The sequence below is a fragment of the Musca autumnalis genome, unplaced genomic scaffold, assembly GCF_047663935.1.
Source record: "Musca autumnalis isolate F117 unplaced genomic scaffold, ASM4766393v1 scaffold_3, whole genome shotgun sequence".
Taxonomy (NCBI): Eukaryota; Metazoa; Arthropoda; class Insecta; order Diptera; family Muscidae; genus Musca; species Musca autumnalis.
Window position 1 is genome coordinate 56,641,882 of NW_027411866.1, and position 14,293 is coordinate 56,656,174.

Sequence of the window (14,293 nt, forward strand, 5' to 3'; positions counted from 1 at the left end):
AAAATTACCGTTATTTGTACATATTTCTATAGCAGAGGCATTCCAAAAGAAGAAAAGAACAAAAATCTGCTGTATTTTGCTTTGAAAATCCTTAAAAACTCCAAATTTATATTGCTTTTAGCTGTACGAATACGAACTTTGCCACCCACACAGGCGCCATCTATACCTAAATGACGGAATAAATTCAAAATTTGTTTTGTTATTCTTAAATCTTTCTTCGTTATGGTAATTCCCATCAATTATTTCATATTTGCACATAAAATATGGAATTAATAACGATTTTATTCATTTTTTAGGGGTGTACGAATATGAACTTTGCATACTGTAGTAATTTTATGAAATTGCTTGCAGTAGTGGGGAACTCGATCTAAGACCCCTGCACGAATACACAGCAACTGACGTTTCGGAAGTCAGCCTCTGTTTCTTGCAGGTTCTGGACGAAGAGCATGTGAAATGAAAACTTTTATAAAGGAAAAACTGTCAAATGAAAAAAATACTTATAAAGGAAATTTTTTTCATTTAAAATTTTCACAGAACAAGAATCCATATACAGTTTGTCAAGTAATTGTTATCGAACCATGAAAACTAACATTTTTCTGTATTAATTAATGAAAAATGGCTGATAATTGGGATAAAAATGTCGGGTTTTTTTGCAAAAAATAGTTGGTAGACTTATCAAAGACAAGATAGAATGTATAAATAAAAAATTGACCCACGTAGGCCAACACAAAATAACGAAAACCCATATTATTCAAGCTGTCAAATAAATGTTTTCGAAATTTAATGGAGGTTCCAAAATAACCCATATTTTTGGTAAATTGAAAATCATGACCTTTTATGAATGTTATACTTAAACAGGGTTAACTACTAACAAGTACCAACAATATTAGGCATAGAATATCCCTACTAGGAGGGTTACCATATGGACCATGGGAGTACCATGTCATATTACACGTAAACAGGGTCCTATAGGTCATATACCGCGAATATCTGAAAACTAAGGCGTTTTATGATTTTTTTCGTTCACCAGGATGGACTGCTATCAATTACAATAAATATTACCTACAGAATAATTAGATCAGGAGGGTTGCCAGATCTACTAAAAGGTGCCAGGTTATATAAACAGTGAACGAGGCCTTACTTAAGTTCATATGAAGGAATAATTTACAAATGAACTTCAGGATATTTTCTTTCAGTTTATATACTTTCAAATAAAAGCTAAAAAATGTCTCGCGGAATAATGGTTTTGGCACAATTAATTAGAGGCCAAGAACATTTCTCCGAAGAACAAAGAAAATTTTTAATTATTAGAGCATTAGGTGGAAGGAGTGCATAAGAAATAGTGGATCAATCATGCTTAAGTGCCAATTTTCCACCATTCGATGTAGTGGAAAGTTGGTACCCAACAGAATTAACTTGGGTTGATGCTTGTCAACTAAGCATCAACCAGTACTGTTGTTCTTGGTAAGAAGTCGTTCTGTTTTACTGAATTCAATAAAGAAGAACCATTACTGTTCTTATTCCAAACCTCTTATACATCGCATTTTCTTTCCTTTTTTCCATTTCCATATTTCCTTGGTGGATGAATCTTGAGGAAAATATTTCCATTACTGAAATACTTTCGAGGCTTACAGCAGAAACCCAACCGCCCTTCTTTATAGTGAGAACACCCACAATTGGCGTTTTTATTTTGACATTTACATTTGTCAATTGGCATTTTGCTAATAACAAATATATTTTTCTTCTTCTCCCAAGTCCAAGAACACCATCAGAAAGTGATATTCGTGGAAGCGTGGGCAAAAAGAAAAAGCCCTACACGGAAGAAGAGTACAGAATTGGATTATACCTATGCCACACAGGCCAATGCTCACTGATTAGCATTTCAGATGTGTTAAAGATTCCACGTAAGTCTCTTCTACATCATTTATATCAGTTTGAAGGAGGATACTACTCGAAGACTCGTTTCGTAGAAAGTGCAAAAAGGGCAAAATACAGAAAATTTTCAGAGAAAGACATAAACTTTGATGAAAATGACATTAGAGTCAGAGTTGTGAGAAGAAGAGTAGAAATGCTGGAAGCTACCAAAAAACAAAAAAACAAATTAACACTCCACACATCAAATGCTAGTTCCTCCAATGGACTACCAAATGCATAGATTTTGTATATAGTTATATATATAGTTTTAATTTTTATAAAGTTTTTGTGTTTTCATTGTATAAACCGAATTTAACAAAAAGACTGAAATGTGAATTCCATTGCTTATATTTCAAACAAATCCTTATAACGAAGGTTAACCCTGTAAAAAGCTCTAATATAAACAGCATATTATTAATATGGTTTTTGGTTTTGTATATAGTTTTTATTTTTTTTTATAATTTTTGTGTTTTTATTTGCCATTTCATTGTATAAACCGAATTTAACAAAAAGACTGAAATGTGAATTCCATTGCTTATATTTCAAACAAATCCTTATAACGAATGTTAACCCTGTAAAAAGCTCTAATATAAACAGCATATTACTAATATGGTTTTTGGTTTTGTATATAGTTTTTATTTTTTTTATAATTTTTGTGTTTTTATTTGCCATTTCATTGTATAAACCGAATTTAACAAAAAGACTGAAATGTGAATTCCATTGCTTATATTTCAAACAAATCCTTATAACGAAGGTTAACCCTGTAAAAAGCTCTAATATATACAGCATATTACTAATATGGTTTTTGGTTTTGTAACTTATATAGTTTTTATTTTTTTTTTTTTTTGTAATTTTTGTGTTTTGCTTTACTTGTTATTGTTGGTGTTACTAATATGGTTTTTGTTTTTTGTTATTGTTATTTATATAGTTTTTTTTGTTGAATTGAATAAATATGACATATGTTTGCTTTTAACTGAGTTCAAAATGCGTATTTTTCATGTTTTGATGCTTCTAATACTGCACAAAAAATTTATTTATTTATATATTTTATTTTCTATCTTTTAACAGCGCATAACACAGAAGCACATAAAAAGCTATTTATAGCTAGCACAAACAATAGCCGCCCCACTCTCACCGGAAGTGATAGCCTACAGGAAAGGGACTACGATCGGCGACCGATAAACAACGTAACAGTAGTTTTGGTGGGGCAGTAGTTCAGGAGGAGCAGCTAGTGGAAGTAATACAAGAGGTTTGTCTGGTTACCATAAAATTTGTAACAACTTGTAGCAATTGTTGCTGGAAGTCGTCTGTTAACACAAAAAACCAGCAAAAGAGAGCGATTTGAGAGAGAAATTTTGACTGTTCTTTCACTGAGAGTTTGCAAATTCTTGCTGGACAAATTTCTTCTAGCAAGAACTTTTAACTCTTCTTCTTCCTGAGAACAATCAATCATCTGTTGTTAATTTTTTGTTGGTTTATGTTTGTGAAAATTAAAAGCAATTTTATTGTGGAAACAACAAGCCTAACTGTATTGTTTTTTTTTTTTTTTTGGAGAACAAGTTTGCAAAGCGGAAAAATCTTTTCTTGGTTAATTTTCTGTTTTATTTTTAATAAAATACAACGTGTTTGCTTCCTTTATTGGCGGACAAATTGTTTTGTTTTTGGCAAGCCAGCTGATTGCTTGCTGGTTTTTGCTGGGAAAGTGTCTGTTTACTTTTTAAAATTTTCTAGCAAAAGAGAATAAAAACCTCTTAATCTCTGACAATGGTGGGCAAATTGCGAGAGACTCATGTATTTTTTACACTTTTGTGTATGAGGCCGAGCATTTCTGCCCAACAGTGATCTCTGAGAAAGTTCTTGCTGGACAATTTTGCTGGGAAAGTAACCAGACAGACTTAAGGTCTTTGTAAAAAATACTGTTACGAATGTAACTGATAGATTTAGGTTAATTTAGTTTAATTTCCGTTAATTTAAAAATTTGAATTGTAACGTAAAGTTTTTATTACGCAGTTACTTTATTTAAGCAACAACAACTACCATGTAGAACTCTCTTCATTATTCTAGATGTTACTTTACCTTTTATCAATGTGCTTTTGTCTGTTTTGCCATAATCATGTAATTATCGTTTAGTTGCTACTTCCTTCTTGCATTTGTTTGTTGTTGTAATTACGTCATTACTGTGCTTGTCGTTCGCCTGTATTCCCCCTAGAGTTGTGCCAAAGGAACTATTTGGAACTATCTAGTTCCTTTCGCAGTTCCAACGGCCCACATTTTTTCTTTGAACAAACTGCGTATACTTACTATCACACGTTATATTTCATGATGTTACTCATACGTTTTGTAACTGGTACAAGGAACTAGGAACTAGATTGCCCAACTCTAATTCCCCCATGTATGTATGTGAGTATGGTTGTTCGCTTAGTGCGAATGTGCGTCTGTGTGTTCGTTGCACAGATTCGTGTGCTGTGTGCTTAGTAATTAAAGTCGGTTCTGAATAAGTGTAATAAAGTAAATAAAGCATTGTAGAAACGTAATCTAAAACGAACCCTGTTTTATTTGGTACAAATCGTACTGGGGAATAAAACAACGTCTACACGGACATTAGTTAAATCTAATTCCGTAACAATACTATTTGCTTTATATGCGTTGTTTACATCAAAGTGACGATCAAAGTTCACAGTGTCGCAAAGAAGGGAAAATTGTACAAAACAACAACTACACAAGATAAAGTAAAACAGCAACAACAATAAATGCAATTCGCACTAAATAACTTTCAGTGTTACGATGGGTACAATAGCATGTATGTACGTATGTTGAGCAACATACCATTAAAGTATTGGAGGACTGCGGGACGGATCAAATATCCAAGTCAGCCAGCCAGCCAGTGAGCCAAGAGCAACATCATGCAGTGTGCGGATGAGTCAGCGTTGCCAGTATTTTTTAGCCTCTTTTCCCCAATTTGTCCAAAACTTTTCCCCAAAATTCCCCAGATTTTATTGAATTTCCTCAAAAAAATCCCCATAAATTTTTTAACAAATAATTACAAAAAAATCAAAAGTAGTTTTATTTTACTATTGAAATTCATATCATTAAACTTGTAAAGTATTCTATACACTTATATATGCATTAAACTAACGATATTGAAAACTTCACTTTCAAGTGATTCAGAATCATTAGTCTCATTGGATTTATGTGAATTTTTATAATGAAAGAGTTGTAACAAGTCTTTAGGTGGTTCAAAATTTCTACAACAAATGGAGTTGTTAGAAAATTGATTATTTATTCAAGTAACTCGTACTGCATTTTATTTCTGAATATGGTTCAAAATAGAAGACTCTTTCTACTTAATAATTACTTGTAGGAACGGAAAGCATATTTAATACCATCTCCAATTTACGAATGATAACTTTCTCCATTGCGATTCGTAAACATCGGTGGAGATGTTTGTGTTGACTGGTTCTAAAAAGGTTCGTATATAGCTAAAATTGTGTTGACCCAGTAAATTGCTGCAAATATTGGGGTAAAATTGCTTGTAAATTTAAGAAATTGCATATTTGTAGGCATCGGTTTCAGCATTTGTATTAACAGCGTTTAAGATATTCGGCACTGGTCTTTTTAACTTTAATAATTGTCTAGTCAAAAAAGTACAAGTCAAAATTAAAGCCTAGATCCGTGGCTCCTCATGGGAGCCAGGGATTTGTTTTTACATCTTCTATTCCATTTCAAGCAAAACAGTCTGTATACATCAAATTTACTCAAATCGGATTGGTTGATTTGAATATGCTCTCAAATTTTTCTTGTTTTTGGGCGAACTTTAAATTTTAAAAGGAACACAAAGTTCATTTTAGTTCATCTGCCACTTATTATTAAAGCAAACTTGTAGGAATAAAAAACGGGTTATCTGTCCGATATTGGCCAACATTTAACTACAAAAAGAATATAATAACGGGCCTAAGCATATTTATCTCTTTTATAATTGGAGCCATGAATGTTAAATAAATCCAGAAATCATTTCCGCAGTTAAGTCCACTTCAGCCGTAGAAACGGTGGAAAATGTTATTTCAATTCAACCCACTGATCTAGTACGCTGTCAGTCATCGAACCGCATGATAACACTTCAAATCTGTCATAAATTATTACAGATGCGATTAGTTAGTATATGATGCATGTTATTTGTGCGTCACGCGTGCTCTACTACTATTCACGTACTGAAATTAAAAAGATCAGATAATCTGAAGTAGTCAAATGGAAATTCCCCAAAAATCCCCAAATATTTTTCAGATTTCCTCAACATTTTCCCAATTCCCCAAGTCGAAATTTTTTTCCCCATTTCAAATAAAAATTCCCCAATTTGGGGAAAAATCCCCAATACTGACAACGCTGGGATGAGTGGTGGTGCTATCTTGTTTTTCTTCTCCTTATCTTTTGTTTAGGTTGTTGGTTCCCTGTAGGAAATGTCAATAGTGAATCTATACTGACTTACTGCTGACATTGTCAACAGTACTACTGACAAACTGTAGACAACTAATGTAATTTCCTATAGACATTTTGTATGAACGTGTCATTCGAAAGTCAGTACTGACAATGGAACTAGTAAGTCAATAGTAAGTCAGTAGTTCCTGAGGAACCATGTGTTGACATTGGAGGTAGTGAGTCAGTATAGACATTGGAGGTAGTAAGTCAGTATAGACATTGGAGGTAGTAAGTCAGTATAGACATTGGAGTTAGTTAGTCAATAGTACCAGATTTTCAATACTAAATTTTTTAGCTTATTTGGAACTTTTCATAGATAAAACTGCTATATAGTACGTCTAATAAGAAGATGAAGCTACACATTTGTTTAAATACTTTATTTCATTAAAGAATAAAACAAATAATATTGAAAATGCTAAAAATGTACAAATTTAGTCCGGTCAAAATAGACATTGAAATAGCAAAAATTCCCACAAAGCTGAATTTTGGTGGAGAGCTAGGGTTTGCCATTAGAAGCAACGTCCTAAAAGTCCCCATAGATCCCATGTGTGAAAAAAAAATTATTCGAGGTCAAAGGTCAAAATTTAAGGGTTTTTAGGTTTTCGCATTTATTTTTTGAAAACGGTTGATCTAATCAAAAAGTGACTAAAGTAAATATTGTAGACAGAAAAATTATCTACAAGTTTGACTCTTATAATTTTTTTCTTAGAAGGAACCATTCTTGAGATATAGCTGTTCTAAAAAACACATGATTTTTACGCACTTATAAGGGAAATATGCACATATTCAGACAAACCGGCTAAAATAAGCGAAGTAATCGGGTCTGTCCCCCAAAAAAATATATATTTTCGTGAAGAGCGAAATTATAGCTATCTTCTAAAAAAAAGTTCCAACAAAATCGGAGGGTGTATAGTAGAGTTATTCAATGTTAGAGTCATTTTATGCAAAGAATAGCCCATTTAACCTACATGTATAATCGAAAGCCCAACGGGAACGACCCCAACGAAAGCTCTCCGATTTTTTTCAAGTTTTGTCCGAAGGTAGGGTTTGTTGCGCTGATTACGGATATGTATAATTTTCAAAGGTTGCGGATCCGGTTCGCCGGTTATTAGACCCGAAAGCCCAAATTTAAAAAACCGGTTAGACCCGGTTCTACTGAACCGATTACTGCAAAGTGGATATCGTTTGAAAGCTTACGGAAGTATCTAACACATAGTGTCGTTACTTTAACCGGTTCTCCTCATAATGTACTTAGGCGGCTAATTTTTTATTTGACCTTTAGATCGAGATATCTCGAAAATGGTAAGTCTTTTTTAAGAATCATAAAGACCAATCTTGTAGACAATTATTGAATCTACAACTTTTACTTTAGCGGGCTTTTGCTAAGTATTACCGTTTTTGAGAAAAATTAAAAAAACTGAATAATGCCTCCAAAAATGACCTTTGACCCCGAATAACTTGTTTTGCACACATGGGATCGATGGGGACTTTTAGGACGTTGCTTCTAATGGCCAACCCTAGCTCTCCACCAAAATTCAGCTTTGTGGGAATTTTTGCTATTTCCCCCTTATACGCATGTCTATTTTGACCGGACTAATTGCGTATTACAGTATTTTTATATTTTTAAATGGCTAAGCCAAAGATTCCACATAAGTAAAAATTAGTAAATAAAGACAATGTTTTCAAGGCAGCTTAAACATTTTAACATATAAATAATAAAACACGTTTTCGTTTTATTTTCTTGGCCAAGTCGCACCAATGACTTGTCTGCTTAAAATAGTCTTCTTCTGTTGCACTTAACGTTTTATCAGGCGATTCGCTGAATGTTGATATAACATCTAGGAATTGAAAAGAATAAACATGTATAAATAAACATACATAAATAAAAAATATGTCCTTAAATTTGCTTGCCTATTACAGCTGTATAACATTGGAAAAATCTCACAATCGATTTTCTGCCAAATAATTCTTCAACATTGTAATTCATTATTATGTTTAGTTGCATTCAGCATTTCCAGCGAGAAGGGACAATATATACATAAGGCTCCACAATCTTTTCTAAAGGTTCCACATAATGTCTAATTGTCGAAATTTCACCACAAATGTCGCCTCAGAATTCGTACTTTGCTATAGAATTGTTTATTTTTCACATGTCTTTTATATTTTCTTTTGCTCATACTTGTTATTGAAAATATATGCTTTAAGTTTTCACGATATTTTATTGATTTTTACAAAAACACTTTTTTCACCAACCGCAAAACTGATTTTACGCCAAACAATTAAGAAAATTAAAAAAAGATGCTTCGTTGGGCTATCATCTGTCAATATACACAATGCTTCTTCTTATTAAGGTAAAGGTATCAATAGTTGACAACCTGGTGACAAAGTATTGACTTTGTCACCATATTAGTAGACAAAGTGGCGACATGTCAACACATGACTCCACACTAGAGTTGGGCAATATAGTTCCTGGAGCGGATCGATCTTTCTAGTTCATTTTGCCAAATGGAACTAGTTCCTTAATATAGTTCCATAGTTCCAAATAGTTCCGAGAGCGATATAGTTCAATGCATCTTTCTCGTTCCATGTTCTTTTTATTTCCTTAATTCCAAATATTTCCGAGAATGAAGTAGTTTAACGCATCTTTCTCTTTCTTTTTGTTTTCATTTTTTGGTGGATGAATTGACACAAAAATAAATCAATTGCAGCAATGTAACAAGGATGTAATTTACATTTATTTAACAATGTGGCCGCATCTGAATGATGAAGGAACCAAACGTGAAAGATCGAAGAAAGAAAATGAATTATATAAATGAAGGGAATTATATGCACGGCTGGAACTATATGAACTAAAGGAACTATATAAAGTCCGTGTTTACACACACGGGAAAGTAAATTCAGTTTTTAGGCAATAGGGGGTAGGAAAGAGTATTGAGGAGCTCTTTCCTCTCCGCTCTCTCCCAAAAACTCAATTTACTTTCCCGAGAAATTTGTGTGTCTAAACACAGACAAATGAAAGAGCCGGATATAGTTCCTTGTCCGGAATAGTTCCTTGGAACTAGTTCGTTCCGGAACTACACAACTCTACCCCACACTTCCTACAGGGTTGTGTCAGCTTGATCATGGTGTTGGTGGTGTTATGTTACGCGAATTTTATACATTTGACTAACCAACCAGCTCCAGTCAAACAACTACTAACCCGACTGACTATACAAACAACCATTTAACAAGTTTTTGCTCTATTGTTGTTGTTGCTGTTTTTGTGTATGTGTTTTGCTTAATTTATTTTTATTTGTTGTGTTATCGCATCAGAAAAATGCTAGAGAAGAGAATGTAAATACCCAAATGAAAGAGCAAGCCAGAATCGAATCTATATTCTTTATACTACCTGGCTGGCGTTTTATTTGGTCTGTTCCTTTAAATGGTAACAATGGCAGAAAATGGTAAAAGTGGTGAACTGCTCTCATATAAATTGTATGCTTATAAAAGTAAGGGAACACTTTGCGGGTAAAAAGTGGTAAAAACTGGTAACCTCAGGTACGTAAAGGAACACGACTATTATGGTTTGGTTTTTTCTCTTGTTTTTGGAAATACCTAGACTAGAGCAAGCAACATATGTATGCTTTAACTACCTACCTAACTAACCATGCGAACATTAAAAATTAATATTTTTCCAATTAACATCGAGCGATTTGATGATTGATGATTTTCACGCTGACGTTTGTCAATACTTAGAAACAAATATGTTGTAAAGCGCTCGGCACATACGATGCGTTGAGCGTCGCGGTACAACAACCACATGAAAAAAGTGTAAGTGGTGCCAAGTTTTTTGAAAAACAACAATGTGGCTGACGCATTAAAGTTAAACATCATTTAACTGTTTTGGGACAACGCGTGTCCCAACGTGTCACTAAACGGACCGTATGTGCCGAGGGCTTAAAAGAGACCCTTCCTTGTTATCGTCTAATGACCGCGTGCTCCGCCGAACCGATATGTGAATCTGTTTGTCGGCTTTCACACAGTGTACTTTCGTCACGGAGACGACGCCATTTCTTGCTCTCCGTTTTCGCTTCATTCGTATTTTTTGTAAGCAGGGTTGCATTTTTGCGGGATTTATGTACCGAATGTACAAAAATGTTTTAATGAAATATGTTGAAATAGAGATTACAAAATATGTGTACATATATATTGATTCTGATTATAAAACATCATTGCAGGTAAGAAACATAATAAATGAGTGCAATAAAATAATTATTTTGTGTATGAATTTACATCAACAGTACTTTTTCGTACGTTTTCTTCACTACATTTTCCCACCCTGACAACATCTACGAATAAACATCAAAACGGAAACTGTGAAATGGTGTCGTCAAAACGACACTGTGTGAAAGCCGTCTTTGTAATAACTGATGATGGCGATGACTAAACCGGAACTCTATAAAGAAATAACCGGTTTCTTCAGGCCCCCGCACATACGGTCCGTTGAGTGTCACGTTACAAAAACCACATGAAAACTTCAAGAACAAACTTTGGATCACTTACACATTTTTCACGTGGTTGTTGTTTTCAACGCGTCACACAACGGACCGTATGTATTTGGCCCTTTAGCGGAGTACACAGTGGTCCCACTTGTATGGAAAGGAGTGTCGAAGATAGTTCTAATCAAGCTACCGCCTCGAAAATAAATAAATTTAGTGGATGTAGGTCCACATTTGGGTATAGCCCCCATATAAAGGTACCGCCCGATTTTTGGTATTTTGAGAATGTTAGCTAAATTTTCCAACCCATTTGGTTGTAATTTTGCATTTTGAGTTTCGAGTGAATAATATACCTACATCATTGCAAAAAACTTTCAATATAGGTCCAAATTTACGTATAGCCCCATATAAAGGTACTGTCAGATGCTTGGTATTTTGACGATTTTTGCCAAATTTTCTAACCAATTTGTCTGTAATTTTGCATTTTGTGTTCTCAGTGAAAAAATACCCCCTCGCAAATAATATTCAACACAGGCCCACGTTTAGGTATATATCCCAACCCGATTGCCAATGCCATCATTGATGCCCACCTCGGGCATCAATAACAGCTTGTAAACGACTCGGAATTGAATAAGTTCCAGAATGTCATATTCCAATGATATTTCTTTAATGTATTTTATTAATTCGCTCCTATTATCAAATTTTAGATGGGGTTAATATCAGGACTTTAGGCTGGGGTGTTGACGACTTTGGTGCAGTTGTATAACAACCGATTCCTACATAAATACGATTTATGTTTAGGAGCGTTGTCTTGGTAGTTTTTATTTTACAATTTGTTTGCATTTTCAGGGTCAACAAATCCAAATTTCTTGAACCTGTCGGTTAAATTATTGTTTAAAACATCCAAACAAACATCCTTTGTCATTACTTCCTCCAAAATCGGAATATTACCGACGCCTCTGCTTTGTATGCAACCCACTTACCATATCTGTCAGTTTTCCGAACTTAATATTAAATTTTTGTTTTCCAGGGCTGAGAGGGTTATATTTCGGGATCTATCGTGATAGTATAACATAATTTTGGTATCATCAGAAAATATAACGTCATTCCAGTGGGCGTTAAATGTTCTTTGCATCAAATCTGAATCGTATCTCTATATTTTGCTGGGAGAGCATTGGCTTTTTCCTAGCCCCTGATGAAAACTTGTGGTTATGTTGCACAATTCTCGGGCGGATTTACACCACTATGTGGGGAAGGCATTATAGGTTGGTTTTGGCCAAAAAGTTTGTAACGCATCGAAATAACGGTCGTAGACCTATACTTATACCAAAATGATGTTTCGATGAGCTGAGTCGATTTGGCTATGTGTGTCCGTCCCTCAATCTAAACCTTGTAATCACGCTGCAGGTCGCAATTTTCATCGGATCGTTACCAAAGTTCGGCTGTTGATGGTGATCCCGAAGGGGAAGATTTTGGTGATAGTCGGATAATATTTAGGGGTCGGAATGGGCAAAAAACTTATTTGGAGAAAAAGTCGACGTTTTTTCCAAAGCGAATATCCCAGCATCTATAAGGGGTAATCCCAATTTTTGGTATTTTGAAGGCTTTAGTCACATTATTCTCATACACATTTTTTAGTCTATGTTGGAGGAGCTGCAACGAATTGCTGCACATAATGTCGGTGTAGGTCCACGTTTTAGTATAGCTCCTTTAGAACGGTACCAAGAAAAACAAAGGTCGAAAAGGCAATCTAGGAATTAAGATAGAGAGACACAGTGGTCTACAAAAAAAACGTTATTAGATTTGACCGCTATGTCAAAAATATGCTAAAATAGTTTTAATCAACGATATAAATCTACCACATAAAACATCATAAGTTAAAAATGTATCACGTCATATCCCAAGAGTTCGACTCAGGGCGAATCTGCCCTCTTCTGGGTTTTTGGTATACTAACCTAGGGCTTCATTCTCAAACAAAGGTATTTTCCTCCCTCAGAATTGTCCTCAGTTTCAATGCACGTTGTGATCTGTACTCATCAAAATACCCTACAAGGATTTATATTTCAAATGGAATTCTCATTAAAATACGTTAATTAACAAAAAACTACCCATTGTGCAATGTTTAAATGTCTTATCATAATCGATTTTTTTTCTACTAGACATTAATTATGGAAAATGGAGTTAGAGCGTTTTCAGACGATAGGGTTTGACTGCTCAAAAACGCGTTGTCCGTTTTGGTTCTCAATCGCAAACTGTGCCAGTGTTGAAACAAAATGTGGAAGTAAGTGAACGAAAACGTACATAAAGTACTTTTTTGATAAATTCGTTCATGAAATATTTTTTATTTATTTTGTATTATAGGTACAAACATTACTTCAAAAACATGTTATGATATTTTAATTAATTTCTTTTATAGTTTTCGTAATTGAGATTATTTTAAATGTTTTGAAATAAAAAAATGTTCGAACAGAATTGTTTGTATAAAAGGGGGCGAAAAAATCCGTCAAGGAAAATTGCCTGATGTAAATCTGATCATGGTATAAGTAATAACTGTTTCCTCACATATTTTTATAAAATTAAAAATGTGTGTGTGCGAAATCTGTAAGAATAAAAATGTAAACTAGAGTTGTGTAGTTCCGGAACGAACTAGTTCCAAGGAACTATTCCGGACAAGGAACTATTGGAACTATATCTGACTCTTGCATTTATATAGTTCCTTTAGTTCATATAGTTCCAGCCGTGCATATAATATAATTCCTTTCATTTGTATTATTAAATTAATTTTCTTCATTTAATTCCACACTCACTTCGATCTTTCACGTTCGTTTCCTTAATCATTCAGACGCGGCCACATTGTTAAATAAACGTTAATCACACCTCGGTACATCGCTTCAATTTATTTTTATTTCAATTCATCCACCAAAAGATGAAAAAAATGAGATTCGTTCAACTACTTCACTCTCGAAACTATTTGGAACGAAAGAAATAAAAGGAACGACGAAAGAGAAAGATTCATTGAACTATATCGGCCTGGGAACTATTTGGAACGAAGGAAATAGAAAGAACGATAAAAGGGAAAGATGAAAGATTCATTGAACTTTATCGCTCTCGGAACTTTTTGGAACTATGGAACTATATTAAGGAACTAGTTCCTTTTGGGAAAAGGAACTAGAAAGATCGATCCGCTCCAGGAACTAGATTGCCCAACTCTAATGTAAACGAATAATCATTTTTGTGTTAAATGCTGTAAGAAGTGACAATACACACATAAACCTTTTTGGTACATTTATGTAAAACCGTACTTCTTTTTGATCAAAAAGTACGCTTGTATAAAATGACTTCAAAAACGCAACACTAGATGTAAAAATTACGAATGAGAGTCAAAACGGAAACCACGTTTTTGAGCAGTCAAACCCTATCGTCTGAAA

The 14,293-nt window shown here is 34.1% G+C and overlaps 1 long non-coding RNA gene across 1 annotated transcript; it reads left to right on the forward strand.

Annotated features, from left to right (window-relative positions):
- Positions 1-1,219: 1,219 nt before the first annotated feature.
- On the forward strand, positions 1,220-7,679 carry LOC141399591 (uncharacterized). Its single transcript, XR_012411878.1, has 3 exons — positions 1,220-1,904; positions 2,983-6,560; positions 6,613-7,679. It is a non-coding gene; the product is annotated as an uncharacterized lncRNA (long non-coding RNA).
- Positions 7,680-14,293: the final 6,614 nt, after the last annotated feature.